At 45.1% G+C, this 23,250-nt stretch overlaps 1 long non-coding RNA gene across 2 annotated transcripts in view; it reads left to right on the plus strand.

Annotated features, from left to right (window-relative positions):
* The window catches only part of LOC146188851 (uncharacterized), a 94,637-nt gene that overhangs the window by 66,034 nt on the left and 5,353 nt on the right, over positions 1-23,250 (plus strand). Inside the window, exon 4 of one of the 2 annotated variants that reach the window (XR_014707608.1) lies at positions 6,794-6,918. The exons of the other annotated variant lie outside the window; for it this stretch is intronic. This is a non-coding gene — a long non-coding RNA (uncharacterized LOC146188851). Of the gene's footprint in view, positions 1-6,793; positions 6,919-23,250 lie in introns of those variants that run through there. 2 annotated transcript variants of the gene reach the window in all.

Here is a 23,250-nt window from a genome sequence, read left to right on the forward strand (position 1 = left end):
AGATCAAGGATTTATGAAATCGTTTTTGACATAAGATTGGCTATACATAGGCATTTCATAGAATAAAGAAAAACTTTCCCAAGCATGCAACCAAGCCACTTGTTCTAGGAGGTATTCATATGATGTAGTAGCAACGTCTCTGCCCACCCGACGCCATTTTGATATTCATTGGGTATCGGTCGCATAGCGCAGCTGTCTGCACATGCGTACGTGCATCACCATATTTTTGTCCAAGCTCGCTCACCTTTCTGCTGCAGATCAGATGAAAGCTAGGAAACCTATATGGAAGTGACCATTTCCTGATCTCTGTAAAATATGCAGGCAATATCTTACCCTAGAAAGTTTAAAGAACATGCAGCCAACTGGGACATGTTCAGGAAACACTTATTATTGCCTTGTTCGTCAGTTGCTGACTTAGGCATTGATGAAACTCTGCACCTAAATAACGCTGCACGTTATAGAGGTAGCTGAAAAATACATCCCACAAACGCCACGTAAGACAAGAAATAAACGACCCTGGTGGAACGCAGAATATAGGAATATAATAAGACTGCTTGTGAACCTCAAAACGGGGCTTGATCGAAGCTACTCCGATACCCACACCCGAAAACCTAATAGTCTTTAACCTTTAAAAGCCCATAGTGCTTCTACTATGAAATAATCTAAATGTTTCAAAAACGCTCTTTATTAATCTGTGAACACATTTTCAACAACAAAAAAACGCATCAGCTTATAATTAGCGGAAAGACAAGTGTGGGAATATTCTTCCCTATGGGCTTTGAGCACTGACCTACTTCTGGTGAAACTTCATGAAGCAGGGAACAATGCAGCGGTGAACCTTGCATACTGAACAGATGATCCTTGACCTCTTATCATTCTTGGCAGTTGAACAGTATCTGCAGCGCTTGTATGAATTTGCCGCATGCGGGAAGTGGGGTGTGGCTGAAAGAGAAGGTCGTCGTGGAGCAGGGGCAGCTGATCTTTTCCTGCTACTGTAACCATTCACAAGCTGCCTTGACAGCCTTATCAGGAAGCGTAGGTGGTCATCGCAGCCAACGTTTGAAAGTTGGTACAGCAAATAGCTGTTTACAAGAGCGCAGTCTAAAATGAATTAAAACAGGTGCATCCGCCACTTTCGAGACTTTCTGCTGACAGTGTAATACTCCCTAAGCTGGTCAAAGCGGTCTACTCCGCGCATGTACTTTGTGTACTCGATAACAGCCAGAGGATATTGGATGTCAATTTCAGAGCCGTCCTTTGCTTTTTTGGAAACTGTCACTGTGTGCGAGGGATTGTGGGCAGTCGTGAGTACATTCACAAGCCTCTTGTCCTGCCACTGCAGAGCTGCAACATTACCCTTTACACGGTAGGTATGGTCCCTTTCTTTCATCTTTTTTTCTTGAGAGTGTCGGGAAGCCCGCTCTTTTGCTGTCGCACAGTGGCAACTGAATATATCCCTTCTTCAAACAGGTTTTGCAGCAGTTCTGGTGAAGAAAAGAAGTTGTCGAACACCACTAGGCACTCGGTTTGTTCAAGTCCCTCAGTGAACTTCTTCACCACACAAGTGCCTAACCCGCTGCCATCACTCTCTTTTCCAGTGTACACATTAAACTGGATCACAAAATCAGTAGTGGCATCTGCGCGCACCCAGACTTTGAAGCCGCGCTTGATCGGTTTTAGAGGCATATACTGCTTGAAGGACTTCCGTCCCTTGAAACGAACCATGCTCTCGTCGATTGAGTAGCAGGCAGATGGAGTGATGTTAAGTTCGTGTTCGGCAGGTAGAGAAGCAGAAAACGATGATCTGATGATGGTCAGGAGGAGATATATATTTACAGAAGCAAAATAGTTTACATTGGCAAACTGCAAGTTACAGTAACAAGAGTCACACAGACAACTGCAACTTAAAACAAAATAGACTCTCACACAGAGAAGTCACTCTACAAGCCCTTACTTTTCTACCGAGCATTTCGGTTAACGCCTAGGGACATTAAATACGTGCTAAGCACGGAGCCTCAATCTTGACTGTCGAACATGGTCCGAGGACCACTTTTTGATACCAGACATCAACAAAGACCCAAGGGCGGTCACCTTAGGTGATCCGCCCCGAAAATGAAGCAGCCAATCAAATTATTTAAAAACATGCCACAACCCCAGTGGGCTGGGAATAATCTCAAACCCAGGTCCTTAATTACGTCAAATAAAAATACAACATTCAAAACACACTCTTTCCACTCGCCGGTCCCCAAACCCTCTCACATGGCGCCTGTCTTGCCTCCCCTCCTCAGCGTGTTTGCGACGCGACCCCGCATCTGGCGCCTTTGTGAAAGAAATGCCGCGGGGGCTCTGGAGACTAGGCCACCCCGCCGTCCCGTTCGAGAAAAGGGGGAAGGGGGGGGGCAGCACCGTCCCAGAGAACTGTAGCGTCGTCGTTGCTCGCACCCGATGAGCCGCTGCGTGGGGGCTAAGTGCCGTGCCCATTGTCGCCTTCTACAGGGCGTTTAGTGAGCGCTTGGGGCAGGGCAAAACGGCTTCATTATCGGGGTCTCTCTGCCCCGATGTTTCGCGACACAGCGGGAGATCGCTGGGCTGATTGCCTACTTGGGAGGACCGAGGGTCGTGCCTATTGTCGCCTTCTGCAGGACATTTAGTGAGCGCTTGTGGCAGTGCAAACAGCTTCATTAACGGCGTCTCCCTGTACCCATGCTTGGCGCCACGGCGGGACATCGCTGAGATTGCTGGACGAGCTGGCCGTAAAGTGGTTCGCAGAAGCGTGCCACTGTTGTTCCCGGCTGATAATTGGATGCGTCTGTCGTTCGCTTCTTGGCGACGCCTCGGGGCGAAAGGACGAAACAAACCAGGCCTCCCGTGCACCCCGTGAGCCCGCTCCCAAGAAAAGGGGAGAAAAGGAGAAAAAAACAACAGCGCTCGCTCCTTGGCCTCGGCGCGGGGGGGGTTCGACCGCCAGCTCGACTCCACGTGCGAATCGCTTTTCACTGCGGCCTTACAGATGGTTCGTAGCAGTCCTCAAATTTCCTCATTACTGATGTCATAAGTAGCCGGATCTTGTGCAATGGCTCATGCCCTGGCTCACCTTTTGGCACTGAAGTTGCGTTGTCATTGGCATGAAGAGCCCGCAAAAGCATAAAGAACCGGGATCTTGGCATGATGCAATTTATAGAAGGTACGGTCAGGTCGCTGTCGGTGCACCAGTAACCTCTTCTGTTCTCGAGCTTGTGAAAACCCATCTTTATAATCACACCTAGGAGCGCACGCATCTGTTCGTTTGTAGTGTCTTGCCACACTTTCAACTTCGCTTGTTTTGCAAACAAGTTAGTTTCACGCACAAGATTTTCCACAGCTTCACCGAACAGTGCATCAAAAATCTGCAAAGGTGTGAAGTTCTCAGGGAGCTTTGATGAAGCTGGTGGTAGAGAAGAAAACTTTGGAATGCTTTTTTCTTGCATAAGAGAGCGTATTCCCCAGTCTTCGTCATCACTCTCCAAATTTTTTTCTGGGCTGCAAATAATTCATGCTAAGCTGTTGCTGCACGGGCTTGCTGGCACTTTAACCTTCGCAGCTTCCAGGTTTTTTCCAGATATGTATTATACTGCATTTTTCTTGCAGTTGCCATGCTTTGCTTTTGCTTCTGTCGGATGAAAACAAAAATGCACAAGAAGTGGCATGAACATAACTAAGCACATACAAAACACATCGTTGTCGATATTCTACTGCATTTTTAAAAACTGCATGTGTGCTTACCTTTTTTTTCTGGGCTGGCGTCTCTGCAGCTTCATCGCTCAACAATTCCTCTGCAGCCTTGGGGATTTTAGGCAGAGCCAACCTTTGTGCAGCCATTTTGCCTCTAGTTTCATTTTCCGTCTCTGCAGTGAGAAGTGTGTACATAATTATCCCATGCAGTGAAAAAATCTGATACAAAATTCAGTCCTACCTCCCCAGCATGAGGACTTGGGCACTGAATTGCCACTGTCTTTATCAGCAGGGACCTGCCAGAATGTAGAGTACACAGTGTGCTTATTGAAATCTGTCTTGTTCCTTGGATGAAAATTCACTATATCCTTTGCTGGGATGACATACAGTTTTTGGTCGATGGCGCGAACGAATCGCACAACAAACATAATTCACGTGATCGACGTGTTCACAGCAACAGCAGACAAAGAACGACAGAAACCACAGCAGAGCCAGAAACTGGTTGGATTGGATAGGTATGGCAGTGGTGATATGGCACGTTAGTCACGTACCATAATGGGTAGTCACGTTTGTAATCTTTATAATACATAACTTGTTCCCAGTTATTTAGATAATAGAATAAGTCTTGTCAATATGTGGACGCGGAGCATAAACGATGGCATGAATATTCCTACGTCTAATAAACTTCCTTAAAGAGTTCTGGAAGGCTAAAAACATCCTGTGCTAGAATAAAATGTCTCACAGATGTCGACGAAAATAAGCTTCCTGGAAAACTTCTGTAGCACATCTATACTATGACGTTTTTTCCTCAGAGATGTTTTTCCGGAGATGTCAATTAGATGGTTTTCACAGACCTCTCAGAGATGTTTATTCAGTAACGTTTCAGAAATGCTATGTAGAAATGGTTCGCAAACTTCTAAATGTCCACAAAAAATACTTCTTGTTTCCCTTATTCAGAATGTTGAAGCCATATACAGTACCGTATTTTCCGATGTATAAGACGCACCCACCACATATGCAGGGTTTCAATGAAAAAGTTGGTATATAAGACGCACCCCAATTTATCTAGATAGGCTAACGAAACTAATTAAACACGGTTTTGCTACCATCGCGAAATGCACCGTACCTGTTAAAAGTCCTTATGCAGCGCAATGTGATCGAAAAAGCCACACGCCCCACCCACCCACCCCTTAGCAAAAAATAATAAAAAAAGAACTCTCATATGCCCAAAACATTTTATTTCTACTCAAAACCTTCGAAGTCTTCATCTTTGGACTCACTGTCAAAAAGTTCCGCAATTTCTGGCGGCAACTCTGCTGTGACAGTCTCTTCACACTCGCTCAGGTCGTCGTCGTCTTCATGCTCAGGCAGCGCTGGCTCAGGTGGCGATGAATGTAGCAGGCCAGCTTTACGGAAGCCTCCACTTATGGTTGCCACTGTAATTGCACTCCAGGCCTCATGGACCCACTTTGCAACTTCGCTAAACGAAGCGCGCCTCATGCGCCCAGTTGCGGTGTAGCTGTGCTCGCCTTCCGTCATCCATGCCTCCCAAATGCGTCGCAAAACAGCTTTAAAGCTGTGGTAGCAGGCCAGCTTTACGGAAGCCTCCACTTATGGTTGCCACTGTAATTGCACTCCAGGCCTCATGGACCCACTTTACGGAAGCCTCCACTTATGGTTGCCACTGTAATTGCACTCCAGGCCTCATGGACCCACTTTGCAACTTCGCTAAACGAAGCGCGCCTCATGCGCCCAGTTGCGGTGTAGCTGTGCTCGCCTTCCGTCATCCATGCCTCCCAAATGCGTCGCAAAACAGCTTTAAAGCTGTGGTTTACAGATATATCTAAAGGCTGTAAAATCTTACTCATGCCGCCGGGTATTATCGTGGGCATGCAGTTCTTCGCCTTCACCTTTCTTAGTGTCAAGTCTGTCATGTGTGCCCGCATGCTATCCATGACTAGAAGGCCCTTCTGGGCATGAAAAAATCCATCCGGGCGCTTCGAAAAGCAGTTTTCGAGCCAGGCTGCCATCATTTGCTCGTCCATCCAAGAGCTCACTGAGGCGATGGATGTGCTGGGTGCCACGGGACACATACGACGACTACGTCGCAATGGATGCTGCCGTCGTGACATCGGAGTGCCGGAGTATTGGTGATATTGTTGCGAGCTCGGTCGCGAGTGAAGCCGCAGATTGTGATGACGAGCTCGAGCCACACAATTCCAAGGATTTGTCAGATCCGAGCTTTGGAGAAGCGGTCGCGGCTCTGGACCTCCTTCGTAGGTATGTCGCACCTCAAAGCAACGCGGACAGCAGTGCAGTTTTCCAGGCTATTGAGAAGCGCCTGGTATTTTCTAGCGAGCGAAAGAAACGGCAGTCTATTATTCTTGATTTTTTACTTCCTAACGTCACTTTGCGGAAATAAATTGTTTGAAGTGAAAGCTGCACCGTTCTCGTTCCTTTTCGGAGCCTTGCTCACTGTTGCGTTTTCCCGGCTGTTACGTTTTTTTTTCTCGGACTGGTGAAGAACGTATGAAAGGGATTCTACTGTACAAAATATGTTCACGAATCACAGCGAACATTTCGTAACGCATGGTTTATTGCAGCCACAGAATATATGATAAGTACAGCACAAATTGTTACACAGCTTTGCAATACTCCAATGTCTGAATTTGATTATTTGATAAGCAGGAACAAAACGTAAAAGTCTGTTTTTACCCTTGAACTCTCAAACTGGTTTGTTCTAGTGAGAACCAGTCTCGTCAATTACTGTCCAGCTAACCTACTGCTCTTAAGGCTGTACTGGGGTTACACGTGGGTCCTGAAAGATGAGGGGAGGCACGCGAATGACAGCACTTCTTTCATGCTACGAATGTCTCTTCATTCCGGTTTGCCTGGCTGGCACAAGAAAACCACCATATTTGCGCTCTTAAGGCTGCGCTGGTATTGTACACGGGTCCTGAAAAACGAGGGGAGGCACGCGAATGACATGTTTTTTCATTCCGGCTTGCCTGGCCAGCACGAGAAAACCACTGTACTGTCAGTAAATGCATGGCAAATTGTATCAATTATATTGCTTTGACAGGAGACCAGTCACCAGGAGAGCCGGTGGCGCGCACAAGCATCGTTCCGCACGCTGAAGCCTGCTGCGTGGTGGCGCTCTGCTCGATGCCAATGCAATGTACAATTTGTCAACATTGTTTCACTGTTTCAGGCTTTTTTTGGTAAACCATTAGCTTTACATTTAAGCAAAAAATATTAAACTAAATTGGTAACTGTTTCTTGTAGTTGTTGGCCTTTTTAAGCAAGTATTGCTTTATTAGCATCTTGGCATTGCAGTCACTGGTGACTACTGGCTACCCGCGCCCACCTAATCTTTTCTCGCCTCTCGACACGCCGCTCAACCATAGCTCAACATGCTTTCGATGGTGTGTGTTTGGTGTGCTGTCTTGTCTTTGTTTCCCGTGCTTGGCTATTTACGCTGATTTTTGCGCTGTATTTTACAGCCACTGCTACACTAATATGGAGCTCATTTTCCTCAACAGTAACTTTCCACTTCTCTTATATGGTGAAGCAGCACGCCAAGGTTTAGCCGCAAATGCATCTCACTAGCTGTATTGTATTGGCCTTGTTAACTGCACTGACTCATGCTAAAGTATGTGCGGTAGTAAATGTAGAACTGAAGTAATATATTGTTACGGTGCTCAATATCTAGATGACGCACTGGTGTGGTGTTGTGAAGAAGACGACGCTCAGGCTAAGCTGGGTTCATGCTGGTGGTGTGTGCTTCTGAGAGTTATCTGGCGTTTACCGCTGTGTAAGTTTTCCTTAACATTTGGTGGAGGATTGCTGGAAGTGCACCCGTAGGAAACCTGGATCTCCGTAGTGGCCGCCAGATTGGTACCATCACTATGCCATCCGATGTAACATCAACTTCAGCTACACCACCGGCTTCCACAGTCGTCATGACGCAGCCTCGTAACCCGGGCACCTTTTGCGGCACCGATCATGTCGACGTAGAAGACTGGATCGGTATGTACGAGCGCGTAAGCAAGCACAATCATTGGGATGCGGCCCTCATGCTCGCAAACGTCATCTTCTATCTGGTGGCTACGGCGCGCGTCTGGTTTGAGACGCATGAAGATGATATCACATCCTGGGATATGTGCAAAGAGAAGCTTCGCGATCTATTCGGCAAGTCGATCGGACGCAAGCTTGGCGCACAAAAGGACCTCGCATCCCGTGCCCAGTCTTCCACGGAATCATATTTGTCTTATATTCAAGATATTCTATCCTTATGCCAAAAAGTGGACAGTGCCATGTCCGAGTCGGACAAAGTGGGCCACATATTAAAGGGCATTGCAAATAATGTTTACAGTCTGCTGCTTTGCAAAGACTGTCAGACGGTCAGCTCAGTCATCCAAGTTTGCCGGCAGTTTGAGCAAGCAAAACACCGTCGCATTACTCCCCACTTCGACCGCTTGCCAAACACAGCTGCTACGTCTTCGTGCGAAGACAGTCCAACACTGCAGCAGCCATCTCATCCCTCCAACTTGACCAGGATTGTTCGCCGAGAGATAGAAGCTATGGCGCCCGTTGCGTTCGCTCCTCAGCCAGCAGATGCTACTATAGCTTTAATACAATCTGTCGTTCGCCAGGAGTTCACAAACGTGGGCCTCAACACGAACGTGGGCTTCAACTCTGGCCAGTCTTCCGCACAGCCCTCGTTCCAACCTAACGCACAGCCATCTGTCGAACTCACCGTTTCGGTGGTAGCAGCTGCGGCTCCAACTGCGCCCTTGCCGACGCGATACCTCTACCGCAATCCGGACGAATGGCGAACCTCGGATGACTGACCCATCTGCTTCAACTGTTCACGTGTCGGCCATATTTCTCGTCATTGCCGTAGCCGTTGGATTCCGCCGCCTCGACCCTGCTACTTTCCTGATCGCAGTGCCGAATATCCACACCCAAACCATTTCCAGGATACGCGCTCTCGTGACTAACTCGCCAGCCTCGCGCATGTCCAGCCGCTCACCGTCGCCTCAGACCTGGAGGTCCGCCCGCCCCTACCTCACCGTCCATCTCTTCACTTCTCTGGCTCTCTTCCGGAAAACTAACCAATGCAGCTCCCAGAGGTGATGCTGCATTGACGACCCGGCCCGTAAATCCTCTGCTGACCCTCGCTCATCGCCGCAACCTTCTAGACATCTGTGTAGATGGTGCACCTGTTACTGCCCTCATTGACACTGGTGCCCAAATTTCAGTCCTCAGCTCATCCTTTTGCCGCCGTCTCAGAAAGGTTGTCACACCCGCCGCTTCATCCGCTGTTTGTTCGTCTTGCCGATGGAAGCGTCGCTGCCGTTGTGGGACTGCACTGCGCGCGTCAGTATTTCCGGTCGTACTACCCCTGTCCTCTTCACTGTTATCGACCGCTGCCCTCACGACGTGATCTTCGGCATCGACTTTTTAACGGACCATTCTGCCCTGATTGATTGCTCAACTGGCCTTCTTCGCTTAGACCTGCCCTACTGCCCCGAAAACACCGATGTCAAGCCCTGCCTCCGATCTGCCGAATTTGTTCTTTTACCACCTGAAGCTGCTATTTATGTTGCACTGGCCCCGTTCCCCGCAGTTCCTGACGGCACATACGTCACTTTCCCAATTACCGATGTTCTGCGTCGCAACATCATACTCCCTCATACCGTTGTTACTCACTGCTAACCGCACCTCTCTTCTCGTCCTTAACTTCAGCCGCTCGACCCAAGTTTAACCCCATGGCGTCGCACTTGCTGATCTGGTTCCTTTGGCGGACTGCGAAGTTGCTGCTCTAACACCTCAGCATCTGTCGGAGCAGCATATATCAGCTTCACATTCGAACCTCTTTTCAAGCATGATATCTTCGGATCTGCCAGATGACCAAGCCAGAGCTCTCTCCAACCTTTTGCTGTCGTACGCTGATATATTTGATTTTGGGGACCGACCATTGGGCCAAACATCCGTTGTGACCCATCTAATCAATACGGGTGACGCCAGCCCCATCCACAGACGGCCTTATCGTGTTTCCCTTACTTAGCGGCATGCTATACAGAAAGAAGTTGACAAGATGCTGACGCAAAACATTATTGAGCCTTCCTGCAGTCCCTGGGCATCCCATGTCGTATTGGTCAAAAAGAAAGACCAAAGTTGGAGATTTTGTGTGGACTATCGCCACCTTAATCAAATAACAAAGTAGGATGTTTACCCTCTTCCGCGAATTGATGACGCGCTTGACTGCTTGCATGGTGCCAGCTATTTTTCTTCCATCGACATGTGTTCAGGCTACTGGCAAATTGCTGTATATTCAAAATTTACACTTAGCTCGTGTCATTATTCAGCTGCTGGTGATTCAAAGTAACCCATAGCTTATAAGAGACCATTCGTTATGTATAAAATGCATGGAGGAGGAGTTCTTGGGAGGTGGCTCGGGCCATCCAGGGGCGGGAACAGTGCCCATATGGAGAGGATGCATGGAAATCTGGCGACCATTTGAAGAGGAAATCCTGGGAATCAGAAGCAGCCATTCCTTGCTTTCACTGTGGCACCTGCAAAAAAAAAAACAAGCATTAATGAACCACGTAAAAATCCATTTATTGTTGAATTACGAAAGCAAGTAAGGGGGAGCATAAATGTCATTTCTAACAATGAGTCCCATGCTGCAAGCATAATGCAGTCAATTATTAATTTTAAAATGTGACAAAGGTCTTTCATAAAAGGCTGCATGAGCTATTGCCACGACTTCGTTGTTCTTGCGCTGGTTGGTATGCTGGGTTTAATGATGTCAAAATGGCATTGTAGGCGGCTGAAAATTTGCAATAGCACCTTGACAACAGATTGATTCGAATGGCAGCAGAACTCTATGCCGATGTTAGGGCATCTACTCTTCCACTATTGAGTTGTTTGCAGTTCTAAAGTCTCCATAATTAAGTACACAAAGGACTTATTTATCTCCGCATACAAAACATTGGAAGGGTTGTGAAAATTGAAAGTGAACGGGAAACAAATTGCAGGAATACATGCTAAATGTAAAAGAAGTATGTCAGTATTTTTGGAATGTATATCTATGCTAATTAACTGTCTGGTATCTAATTGCTCTGAATAGAGGGAGAATGTTTTACCCGCCTAAATCCATGGAATGCATGAATTTCAATGCCGCTTTGTTTTGTACAGCATAATTTAAAGCAAACACGAATCTACGTCGCTCATGCCATAGCACAGAAGAAAACAATTTGAAAAATCACATGCGACAACCTCCTGATAAAGCAGATATGGATTTCTCATGGAAAAAAAACTTAGGCAGAAAAAGCTGGAAGTATGAATTTATTTTTGTTTACGAAAGTATTCGATGCTCTAGGCATACTAGACAAGGTTCAAGTGCAGTGTGCCTTTGTATAGTAACCATGCATGGGGTGAGCGGTGCCATATTTTTTGAGTTCACTTTTCTTGGCTGTTTCCTAAATAAACATTATATATCCATTGGTCACTGTCTTTCTCTGTGTCTAAAGAGCCGCTCTGTCCAAACCACGTAGCGATGGATTGCACCGCGGCAGTATGGCTTTGCTCCAAGTTTAACAAAACAGTTCAGGCCAAGTCAAAATCAGAAATTACATTTCCAACTTAGACATGGGCCCCCGGGCATTTAGCTCCCAATCAATTTTTACCGATTTTAAATGGGACGTCCTTAACAATCCTCTTAGAAGTGATCATTTGCCTGTCATTATCACCGAACACCCTCACCCTCCTTCACTCTAAACAAACCCAAGTGGTGGAAGCTGCACCTTGCGAACTGGGCTCTATTCCAGTCTGAAGCCAACCTGGCAAAGGTCTTTTCCGAAAACCTCAGTGTTAACGAGTTAAATGAAAAATTTACGGCCTGCATCATTGACGCAGCACTTGTAACTATACCGCAGTCTTCAGGAGTGGTACTGAAAAATCGCAGTCTGGTATTCTCAGGAGTGCAGAGAAGCAAAAAAGAAACAAAACAAAGCTTGGGGAACCTTTCGCAGGTACCCTACAAACTAAAACCTCTTAAAATTCCAGCAAGCGAAAGCGAGGACACGGTATGTCGACCTTAACGCTGAGAAGGCTTGTTGAGCTACCGGATTGTTTACCTAGTATTGCCCTCTGCCTCCTTGGTACCTGGTTCCTGCAGTCTGCGACCTCTCACACTGTTCCAAAAAACTAACCCCACGAGAGCACATCATACAAGAATTCCTTCAGCTGAAAGAAAAATACAGTAGCTTCATGGACTTTTACACGGATGGCTCGAAAACAGATCATTATGTCAGAAGCACAGTTGTTCAAGGCGAATGGAAGGAGATAAGACTTCCACAGTGCGCATCCATCTTTACTGCTGAATGTTATGCTGTCTTTGTTGCCATAGAGAAAAAAAAGAAAACCTCAGGAGAAGTATTATTTACACAGATTCCGTAAGTATTGTCACAGCCCTTCACCCAAGAATTGAAAGCTGTACCAATACTGAGAAACATCATACACAGCATAGCAACACTTACAGATGAAGGACGAAGCATAAAAATTTGCTGGGTCCTGTAATGTAGGAATCCAAGGTAATGAAAAAGTAGATATGTGCGCTGCCAAAGCTCGAGACAAGAAAGTAAAAGAAGTGCAGATACCATCTCAATACTGCATGAAATTGATACAAAGTAAACTGATGCAAATATGGCAGTCCACTTGGAACACTGAAAGAAATAAACTACACCTCATAAAGCCTGTCATAGAAGAGTGGAAGTCGAGTACCCGCCTCGAATGTTCCAAAGTGGCTCTATGTCGTCTTCGCATAGGACACACACATTTAACACATAGCTTCATTTTAACAAAACAGGGTAAGCCCCTGTGTGATTCATGCGGGCACGAGCTAACAGTCACCCGCATTTTACTCATGCAGACAACTTGAACTAAGAAAAAAACATTTTACGCAGTTTTACAAAGAACACATTCCTCTTCATCCAGGGTTGCTTTTAGGTGAAAATGCGCTCGTCGATTTGTCCTGTTTTTTCAGGTTTATAATAGAAGCAAACATTCTAAACAGAATGCAAGTTTAAATTACGTAAATGCAACACTCCTAGCCTTGAAGTTGGCACATTATAGCCTAAGTTGCTTATGCACCAAATACAACATCAGCAGTTCAATTTAATGGCAACAGTTGGAGTTCTATTCAGCTCTGCCAACATTTCTTACAAGGGAGTCGAAATTCTGGGAATGGCATGCATTTGTGAAAGTCGAACAAATATGCTTCACCTCCAATGAACACCATGTCACGAATGCTAATAACATAAAAGCTAATATTCTATCAGGGAGCACTTCACGCAATCTGCTAGAGCATGGAGCATGCGTTAGATATCTTGAATTACGCACACTCGCAAAGGTATTGAAAATGATTGAAACAATGTGTGCTGATGATAATAGCGTGTTTATTACTGGCTTTGATCTCGATGAGGCTGCTTTACATTGAAATGATTTACTTGAAAACTTGTTTGCCTGGTCCAATTTCATAAAGAAATAAATGCAGAAAAAACTTGTTTTGAGCCTGCAATAAGAAATTGATCGGAGATGGCTAATGATCTGTGATATAATATCGACCTTGTAGAAACTCTCATGAATCTTAGTGTGAATGTTTTTCATTTTAGATGGGATATTAATGTAAACTGAAAAAAAAAGATTTCAGCTTTATCCTGATGCGGTACTGTCCTTGCCTAAAAGGTTAAACTTTAATTAGCCCCGCACATAAGGTATTGCAGTTTTGTGTGGGCAAGCACCACAAGAGCAAATATCAACAGGTAACGCAAAACGTTGCTTGAACATTATCTGAATGGTCACAAGTGTCTGAGAGTAATGTTGCCTGATTATTGCTAATGTCTTTATTTTTGATCACCAGATAATGTCGTAGAATAATGTTTATGCTACATTCAGGGGACGTTGACGTGACATTATTATGACATTATACTAACAAATTATATTAAAAGTTACGTTGCCTGAATGTTAGTAGAATGTAATCTGATGCAATGCATGCACTAGCTCCTTGAGGAACATATGGGTAAAAGCTACATAACCAGCACTGTCCGTTCATACTAGGGAAAGTGTGGCCAGTGCTGACGAATTGTACGTGTTCCTGCTGCCTTCCAGAAGTGGCTAATGTGTATGCGCTCGCACATAGACGAGGCACACACTGAGATGTGGTTACACAATAATTGTGGTCTATAATAGAATTACTCCAGCACTGCTCACCGGTCACATTGAATGACAGGCACTACAGTGCAAAAATTGCACACGGTGGACATGTGAGAGCCCTTTACATCATTTGTTTTGCATTACACATCATTCGGGTCATCCATTCCATGAATGAGACTGCACATCGCTGGGTTATCCACTCCACTAGAGCCACTGGATTAAAAGAACAAAAACAAAAATTACCATTCAGCCAAAGTTCGAGAGCACTTACAAACTACTAAGATATCTAAATAATTTGTAGGGTCAGAATTGTGTATGAAATGTGCCAATATTTATTAGAGATAATGCAGAAACCAAGAAGACTAACCCCTTCTGAATTTCTGCTTTTAAAACCATCAAAATTGCCACTCATGCAACACTGACGGCTTTGCATTCAACACTCATGCTTTCCAAGTTTAACATGTCTAACCAAGTCGCCCGAACGCAGCCATTATTTATATTGTAACCTTAATTTTTACTTGCATTTCCCATAGGTTTTGCCTCTTCTGTCCCATATGACATACTTCGCACTAGAAAGCCAAGTGGCTGTGAGCAGTTGTTGCAGAGCTCGACACATGAGCTCTGGTAGTCCAGCTTCCCTACACAAGTATAATAGACTTGCCGTTTTTTGCAGCGTGCTGGCGCATGACGAAAATGGCCCCCATATCACGTCTTAAGTCCACTTTGCCCAACAGGCAAGACCACCGCAGGGCCACTGCAAAAACAAACCAATATGACTGACTTACAGCAGTAAACCTAGAAACTGATATTTGCTACAAATATATCAACCCCCCTTACATCTTTTATGAACTATGAACATGCATACATTGAACCGTGCACCTCATTTTATTACATGACTCAAAATTCACTTTCAAATTGGAATCTAAAGTAACCTACCTGAGTACGAATTCATCTCTAAAATAACATATACAAGGCTGCCTGCCCTTGACTTGATCGATATTGTGACATGCAAACTGAGTCTTTTTTTTCCGTGACGATTCCAAATCACAGATTCCTGCAAAAATGAATTTCCTCTGCTGTGAAAAGAAAATTGGTACACACCCATAATTACGCTCATGATATTAAGGTTTGACTCCGCAGGGGGCACCTGTTAAAGCATGTGTTTGCGTGTACTGTGCGACACCACGGACCCCAGCACCCACGCTTAGCCGTGCGTGGCATCGCCGTGTCCGGGGAAAAGGGGATCCTGGTGGTTGAGCCGATGCCGAGTGTTCGGACCTTTAAGGCCCCTCGGCGGAGGCAACACACCACTTTGGCCCCAGCTTCACGTAGACGGCACCTCCGGGCTGACCCACCCGGGGGAAATCGGCAGTCGCCTTTTCCTATCCTCCCCTCCATCTTTCACTTTCCTATCCTCTTTCTCAGAACTTTCCTGTCTTCTCCTCCCTTCTCGCTTTTTCCTGGCGGCGAGGGTTAACCTTGTGTGGCTAACCACCCTGCGTTACGCCGTATTTGGTTATAGTTAGAGTGTACAGCTGACGTGGTTAGGACTCTTTGTACAAGCTCCTTTCCCGTCCCCTTGTTGGGCTCCATGGTGGGTGGCTGCCACTTTGGCCGAAAAATATCACATTTTATGGCTGCTTCTCTTTCTGGAACTGATCGCCCTCTCAAAAGAGGGCGGACCGATGTAACCCATGAATTTTTCCAAAAAAACAAAGAAGTTTTGCCAAAGTACTATGTGATACATAGTGAAGAAGAGCAAAAATCAGCGAGAATTATCTCCCCATTCATAGTTGAGAAATCACTGACAAGTGCACTAGGTACAGGTTACAAGGTGAAAAAACTTGCAAGTGGAGACCTACTGCTTGAATTGAAAGACTACATGCAATACTTGAAACTGTCCAACATTGAGTCTATCGGGGACATACCTGTCTCGATCACTGCTCATCGATCACTGAACACTGTCCGAGGTGTGATTTCAGAAAATGATTTCATACACTTGACAGAAAAAGAACTGTTAGAAGGACTTGCTGATCAGAACGTTGTAAATGTCCAGAGGATTAAGATAAGAAAAGAAAACAAAGAAATCCCGACAAAGCACATTGTCCTTACATTTGCTTCCAGTGCTCTCCCTGACACCATTGAAGTAGGCTATCTGAAGATAAGTGTAAGACATTATATACCGAACCCTAGACGATGCTTTAACTGCCAGAAATTCGGCCACGGCTCACAGAGTTGTCGCGGTCGCCGAACTTGTGCGAAATGCGCTTCAAAAGAACACTCAACGGATGAATGCACCGAAACCACATTGCAGTGTGCTAACTGTGAAGGAGAACACCCTGCTTATTCAAGGTCTTGCCCCACGTGGAAAACTGAAAACGAAGTAATCACTATCAAAACAAAAGAAAACTTGTCATATAAAGAAGCGCGACAAAAACTGGCCACTACTCCTGCTTTTCAGTTCACTGCAAAACCAAGTTATTCTGGTACGGCACAACAGCGCGGGGTGCCACACCAACATTTAGCACCTGCCCAGGCCACACAGAGTGAGCCTCGGGCAGGGCTACCCGCGCCCCAGGTGGAAGTGGCTCATGCTGCTCCCCCACCTCCATCTCAAAAGAAGGCTATGCAGCCCTCCGGGTTGACAAGCCTGAAGGTCTCTCCTCATGAGGCGAGGCCTAACACGAAAGAACACTTATCTGGGGCGCGCTCCTCCGCTGCCTCTGAAGAGGAGGCAATGGACACGAGCCCCGGTAGGGCTGTGCCTTCGACGTCAGACGGACGACGGCACAGCTTAGACCGTCAAAAAAAAGACAGGCCCCGAGTCGTTGGGCCAAAAAAAACCTAAGCTAGTTTTTTACATTTTTCATAAAATAAGATGGCGTGTATAATACATTGGAATTGTAGAGGACTACTAAATAATTACAGCGACATAAAGGACATCCTGGCTACATTCTCCCCATTGGCTTTGTGTCTCCAGGAAACCAACTTAGGTCCTCAGAACAAAAATTTCCTTAAAAATTATAAAATCATCCGCCGGGACCGGGAGCTGTCCAGCAGACTCTCGGGTGGTGTAGCCATCGTCGTGAAAACTGGAATCGCTGCTCAGGAGCTGACTCTTAATACCAGACTTGAAGCGGTAGCAGCCACATTATTAACACTTAAAACCATCACAGTATGTTCAGTATACCTCCAACCACACATCAAGATAACACTAGATGATTTAGAAGACCTTTTACAACAGCTTCCCGAGCCATATCTTTTAGTTGGTGATTTTAATGCCCATTCGTGTCTTTGGGGCAGCGAGCAAACAGATACTCGGGGTCAGCTTATAGAAGATTTTATTTTATGCAGCAACGTGTGTCTCCTAAACTCTGGCAATCCAACATACTACTCCCCAGCCACAGGCAAAGCGAGTTGTTTAGATCTGTCTTTTAGTTCACCTTCTATTTTTACCGATTTTAAATGGGAAGTTTTAAATAATCCGTATGGAAGCGACCATCTTCCTGTCATGATCAGCTTATCCTCACCATCAGTCATCCCGACAAAACCCAGGCGGTGGAAACTGCATTTAGCTGACTGGTCTTTGTTCAGGCAAGAAGCCAGTCTAAATGAAATATATTCAGAGAAAATTGATATAGACAAAATGAATGAAATATTTACAGCATGCATTCTTGCGGCAGCACGTCTATCTATTCCCCAATCCACAGGAGTAGTGCACCAAAACCACAAAGTCTGGTGGACACAGGACTGTAAAGAAGCCAAAAAAGAACAAAATAAAGCCTGGGGTATTTTTCGGAGATACCCAACATATGAAAATCTGACAGTTTTTAAGAAAGCAAGAGCCAAAGCTCGATATATTCGTCGTAATGCCGAAAAAAAATCATGGCAGAAGTATGTTACATCTATAAACAGCTCCACAACATCAAAAAAAATGTGGGAACAAATTCATAAACTAAATGGCAGCTTCTCCCCATTCACAATTCCAATACTCACAGCTCCTAATACACAGACAAGCATCGAAGAACAAGCTAATATATTAGGTGTGCATTTCCACAAAATTTCGAGTTCTGAACACTATACAAAAACATTCTTAAAGTACAAGGACAGGATTGAAAAATATAGGCTTCCTACGAGGGGCAGCACGAACACACCTTACAATAGGCTGATTACGCTGCAAGAACTGAAAGATGTTCTCGCTTGCGGTAAAAAAACTGCACCTGGTCCTGATGAGATTCATTATGAGATGCTCGCCCATCTATCAGAAGCATCTGTAGAAGCGCTTCGAAAGTTTTTTAACAAAATCTGGGTACTAGCTAAAATACCGGAGACTTGGAAAAGAGCCATAATTGTGCCGTTCCTAAAACCCGGCAAGCCGCCGACCTGTCCTGGGAGTTACAGGCCTATAGCCCTAACTAGCTGTTTAGCAAAATCTTTTGAAAGTATTTTAAACACTAGATTAACCTTTATTTTAGAATCAAGTAAACTTCTTAATATTCATCAGTGCGGTTTTAAGAAAGGATGCTCAACTACGGACCACCTAGTACGCCTCGAAAACACTGTCCGCGAGGCGTTTATACATAGACAGCATTGTCTTGCTGTTTTCTTCGATCTAGAAAAGGCATATGATACAACTTGGAGATTCGGCATCCTACGTGATCTAGCAGCTTTGGGCATCCGTGGTCGAATGCTCAGTGTTTTAAAAGACTTTCTTTCACATCGTTCATTCCAAGTGCGCCTCGGTACCACCTTGTCAAGAAGCTTCATTCAGGAGAATGGAGTACCTCAGGGGTGCATTCTAAGCACAACGCTTTTTGTTGTAAAAATCAATTCCATTATCAATGAAATCCCAAATTCCATTATGTGTTCACTCTACGTAGATGACCTCCAGATAGCCTACACCTCTGCCAATATATCAACGTGTGAGAGACAAATACAAATAACAATAAATAAACTAGTGGCATGGGCCGACAAAAATGGGTTTCAGTTTTCCCCCCAAAAGACGGTGGCAGTTATGTTTTCACTCAAACGGGGTATTCAGAACAACCCTGTCTTGCACTTAAATAGAACCGAATTACCATTAAAAGAAGAGCACAAATTCCTAGGCATTACTTTTGATAAAAAACTCACATTTCTACCTCACATAAACACACTAAAAAAGAAAGCCTCAAAATCTCTTAACATACTGAAAGTTCTTTCGCGGAAACATTGGGGTTCCGACAGGGCATGTCTTTTACATGTATACCGTTCTGTTGTACGCTCCCGCGTGGACTATGGGAGTATAGTGTACGGCTCAGCTAGGCCTTCATATCTAAAAAAACTGAACCCTGTACAGGTCTGCGCCTTGCATGCGGTGCATACAGAACATCCCCTATAAGCAGCCTGTATGTAGAAACAAATGAGCCTTCACTGGAAGACAGACGAATAGCCATCACATGTGCTTACATTCTAAGAATAAGGTCACAGGAAAAACACCTCTGCTATCCAGTTGTCACAACTTGCCCCTCTCGATTAATTTTCACAAATAAACCCAAAGCAACAAGACCACTGATCATGCGATTCGAAGGAATGTGCAGTGAGCTGCAGATCCTGGACACCTTGCCTGATGTCGCACAAAACAACAGCCCTCTACCTCCATGGTACAGTTTTCCTGAAATCTGTGACCTCACTCTCACACAGTTTCCAAAAACCAAAACCCCACAAGAGCACATTATTCAGGAATTCCTGAACTTGCAGGAAAAGTACAAAAACTTCACAGACTTTTATACCGATGGATCTAAAACTGCTGTGTACACAGGAAGTGCAGTTGTGCAAGGAGATTCTGTGGAACTCATAAGACTTCCACACTGTGCGTCTATTTTCACTGCTGAATCCTATGCCATTTCTGTTGCCGTAGAGAAAATATTAAAAGAGAATGTCATAAACAGCATTATATTTACAGACTCTCTAAGTGTTCTCACAGCTCTAAATTCCAGAAATGCAGCTGCTCCTTTACTTGGAAACATAATACACAATATAACAACAGCCATAGCTCGAGGATACAACGTAAAATTCTGCTGGGTCCCGAGTCACGTGGGCATTAAAGGCAATGACAGAGCAGACACATGTGCTGCTGAAGCCCGCGACAAGCAAATAAAGAGTATAAGCATACCTTACAAAGACTGTACGAAACTTGTACATCTCAAATTAAAAGAAAAATGGCAGTCTGCCTGGGACAGTGAAGTGGGAAATAAACTACACTTAGTAAAGCCCATTTTGGGAGAATGGATGTCGTGCCGGCATCAGGAGCGTTTTATAGAAGTGATCCTATGCCGTCTCCGCATTGGACACACGCACCTGACACACAATTTTTTGTTGAAAAAAGAAGAGAAACCACGATGCGAAAAATGCGGAGAGGAACTAACTATTAACCACATTTTATTCACATGCGCAAGTCTTGAAAGGATAAGAAAAAAATTTTTTGCAAAATTTTACAAAGAATACATTCCTTTTCACCCTAAACTGATTTTAGATGATGATGGGCTTGTTGATTTATCTTGTGTTTTTAGTTTCATAAGGGAAGCAAATGTTTTACACAAACTGTAGGAAAAAATGAAACATACGTCACTAAGAGAAACTGAAACCTTGTGCTAGGCACATCATGGTGTTGGCAGCTTAAGCGCCATTGGATCTAAAACAACCCAAGTTTTTAAAAGGAGATTTTTTAAACAAATTAGTTTTTAACACACTCATTTTCCCATTTCTTGCAAAACAAAACTTTCACCTTGCTCGTGGCGCATGATAGCCTTAGTTGCTTATGCGCCAAAAAACCCAACACAACACAACACAAATAAGGTTTGAAAATGGCTTCTTGCCCTTTCGGCCAGTTAGGCAATATTCCTTTGCCAACTCGTCCGTGATGCAGTGCTTCATCATTTGGTGCACTATGTTCGTTTGCCACGACCCTCTAAATAAAGCAAGGTGCAAAATCTGAACAGAAAAAAATACAAGCAACTTTTAGATGGTGATCTAAACACAACTAAAATTGGGGCCGTAGTGAATAATGCATCAATAGCTAATAAGTCCTTTACTCACAACTATATACCCCAAAATGCTGGCATTATGCGTTATTAGCTGTTTTAACAGCCCAAAGCAGAGCACAGGCTGAGAAAATTGTAAGAGAGCTTGATTATTTAAAAGATCTTGTATACTTCACTGTACGCTAACATTGCACAGCATTTTTTGCTCCTCCAAATGAGGCCATCGCAGCTAGAACTTGATACTGCATTTGGATTTTGCAGCTAAGCCTTACAACTATTAGATCATCACAGCAAGTAAACTGCCTTTTCTCACAAGTGACAGCAATTGAAAATAATAGTGTAGCTCTGCAGTAAGAAAAAAAAGCCCACTAGCAGAACTGACATGAGCTAAATATGCACTTGTCAAGGTTTTTTGCTTTCTTCATCGCCCAGTGTGTTCCATACTGGACACTCCTGCATTTTTGAGAGGCAAATACTGAAGGACCTCTACTTTTGCTGAAGGATCCACTGCACTTTCCCGAGCTTGTGCTATTCTGTTGACCTTTTCTGTTAGGGAATCAATTTTTTTCTTCTACCTTTGCCATCACTTGTGCAAGGTTCTTTAGAAGCCCTAGAATGAGCAAAAGCAAGGAATTGAAAAAAAAAAAGAAATACCACAGCCCAAATGGACTGCTGGCCAGAATTTCGAAACTAGCCAAACTTTTATTTGTGCCAAAATGAGCACATATAATAGGGGCTTTGCAAAAATTCAGGCAACACTGTGCGTAGCAGACCGCCGGCGCCATTGTAAAGGGTTGGCGGCAGAGAACACGCAGTCGCTCGCAGCAACTCGTCTCCGTATTGCCAGCTTTTACATCACTCTGACCGCTTTATTCGTCCCCGCAGGGGGCACCTGTTAAAGCAGGTGTTTGTGTGTTTTGTGCGACACCACGGACCCCGAGCACCCACGCTTAGCCGTGCGTGGCATCGTCGTGTCTGGGGAAAAGGGGATCCTGGTGGTTGAGCCGATGCCGAGTGTTTGGACCTTTAAGGCCCCTCGGCGGAGGCAACACACCACTTTGGCCCACGCTTCCCATAGACGGCACCTCCGGGCTGACCCACCCGGGGGAAATCGGCAGTCGCCTTTTCCTGTCCTCCTCTCCATCTTTCACTTTCCTGTCATCTATCCTACAACTCTCCTGTCCTCTACTCTCTTCTTGGTTTTTTCCTTACTTCCCGGCGGCGAGGGTTAACCTTGTGTGGCTGACTACCTTGAGTTGAGCCATATTAGGTTATATTTAAGGTATACAGCTGGCGTGGGCAGGGCTTTTTTTAGGCACCTGTCCCGTCCCCTTGTTGGACTCCATGGTGGGTGGCTGGTACCATAACCGAACAATAAAATAAATTTTATGGCTTCTTCCCTTTCCGCAACTGATCGCCCTCCCGCCAAGAGAGGGCGCACCGATGTGACGAACAAGTTTTTCACTAAAAATGTAAACAGCTTCCCCCACTTTCATGTCATTCACTCTGAACAAGCAGAAAAAACTGCCCGTCAAGTCTCACCGTTCCTTGTGACAAAGACTCTCACAGACACAATAGGTCCAGGCTACAAAGTCAAAAAGCTACCAAATGGTGACCTCCTCTTAGAAGTGCTGTACAACCACCAGTGCGAAAAGCTAGCAGCTGTTACATCATTCGGTGATGTCCCTGTCACAATCTCACCACACCGCTCACTCAATACAGTTCGTGGGTTCATTTCAGATAATGACCTCAAGTTTCTGACCGAAGAAGAATTGCTCGAAGGACTCAAGGACCAAAATGTCATCAACGTTTACCGAATCAAGATCAGGCGAGACAACAAAGAGATCCAAACTAAGCACATCGTCTTGACATTTGCGCTGAGCACCCTTCCAGACTCCGTTGAAGTAGGATACACAAAGCTGCAACTCAGACTGTACATACCTAACCCACGTCGCTGTTATAACTGCCAGAGATATGGCCACAGCTGCCGAGGCCGACTCACCTGCGCAAAATGTGCTTCAAATGAACATGCCACTGACAACTGCCAAACTGAACCAAACCTTTGCGTAAACTGTGAGGGCAACCACCCAGCATACTCAAGATCCTGCCCAACATGGAAGAAAGAAAAAGAAATTGTAACCTTAAAAGTCACTGAGAACATTACATTCGGAGAGGCGAGAAAGCGGCTTTCATTGGTCCAAAGCCCAACTTACTCCGTTGTGACGCAACAGGGCGCAGCGTCACAGCGTGCTTCGGCACCCGCCCAGGTCACGGGTAGTGACCCTGGTGTGGAGCC

The sequence above is a fragment of the Amblyomma maculatum genome, chromosome 5 (assembly GCF_055883805.1).
Source record: "Amblyomma maculatum isolate TAMU_Amacu chromosome 5, ASM5588380v1, whole genome shotgun sequence".
Lineage (NCBI taxonomy): Eukaryota > Metazoa > Arthropoda > Arachnida > Ixodida > Ixodidae > Amblyomma > Amblyomma maculatum.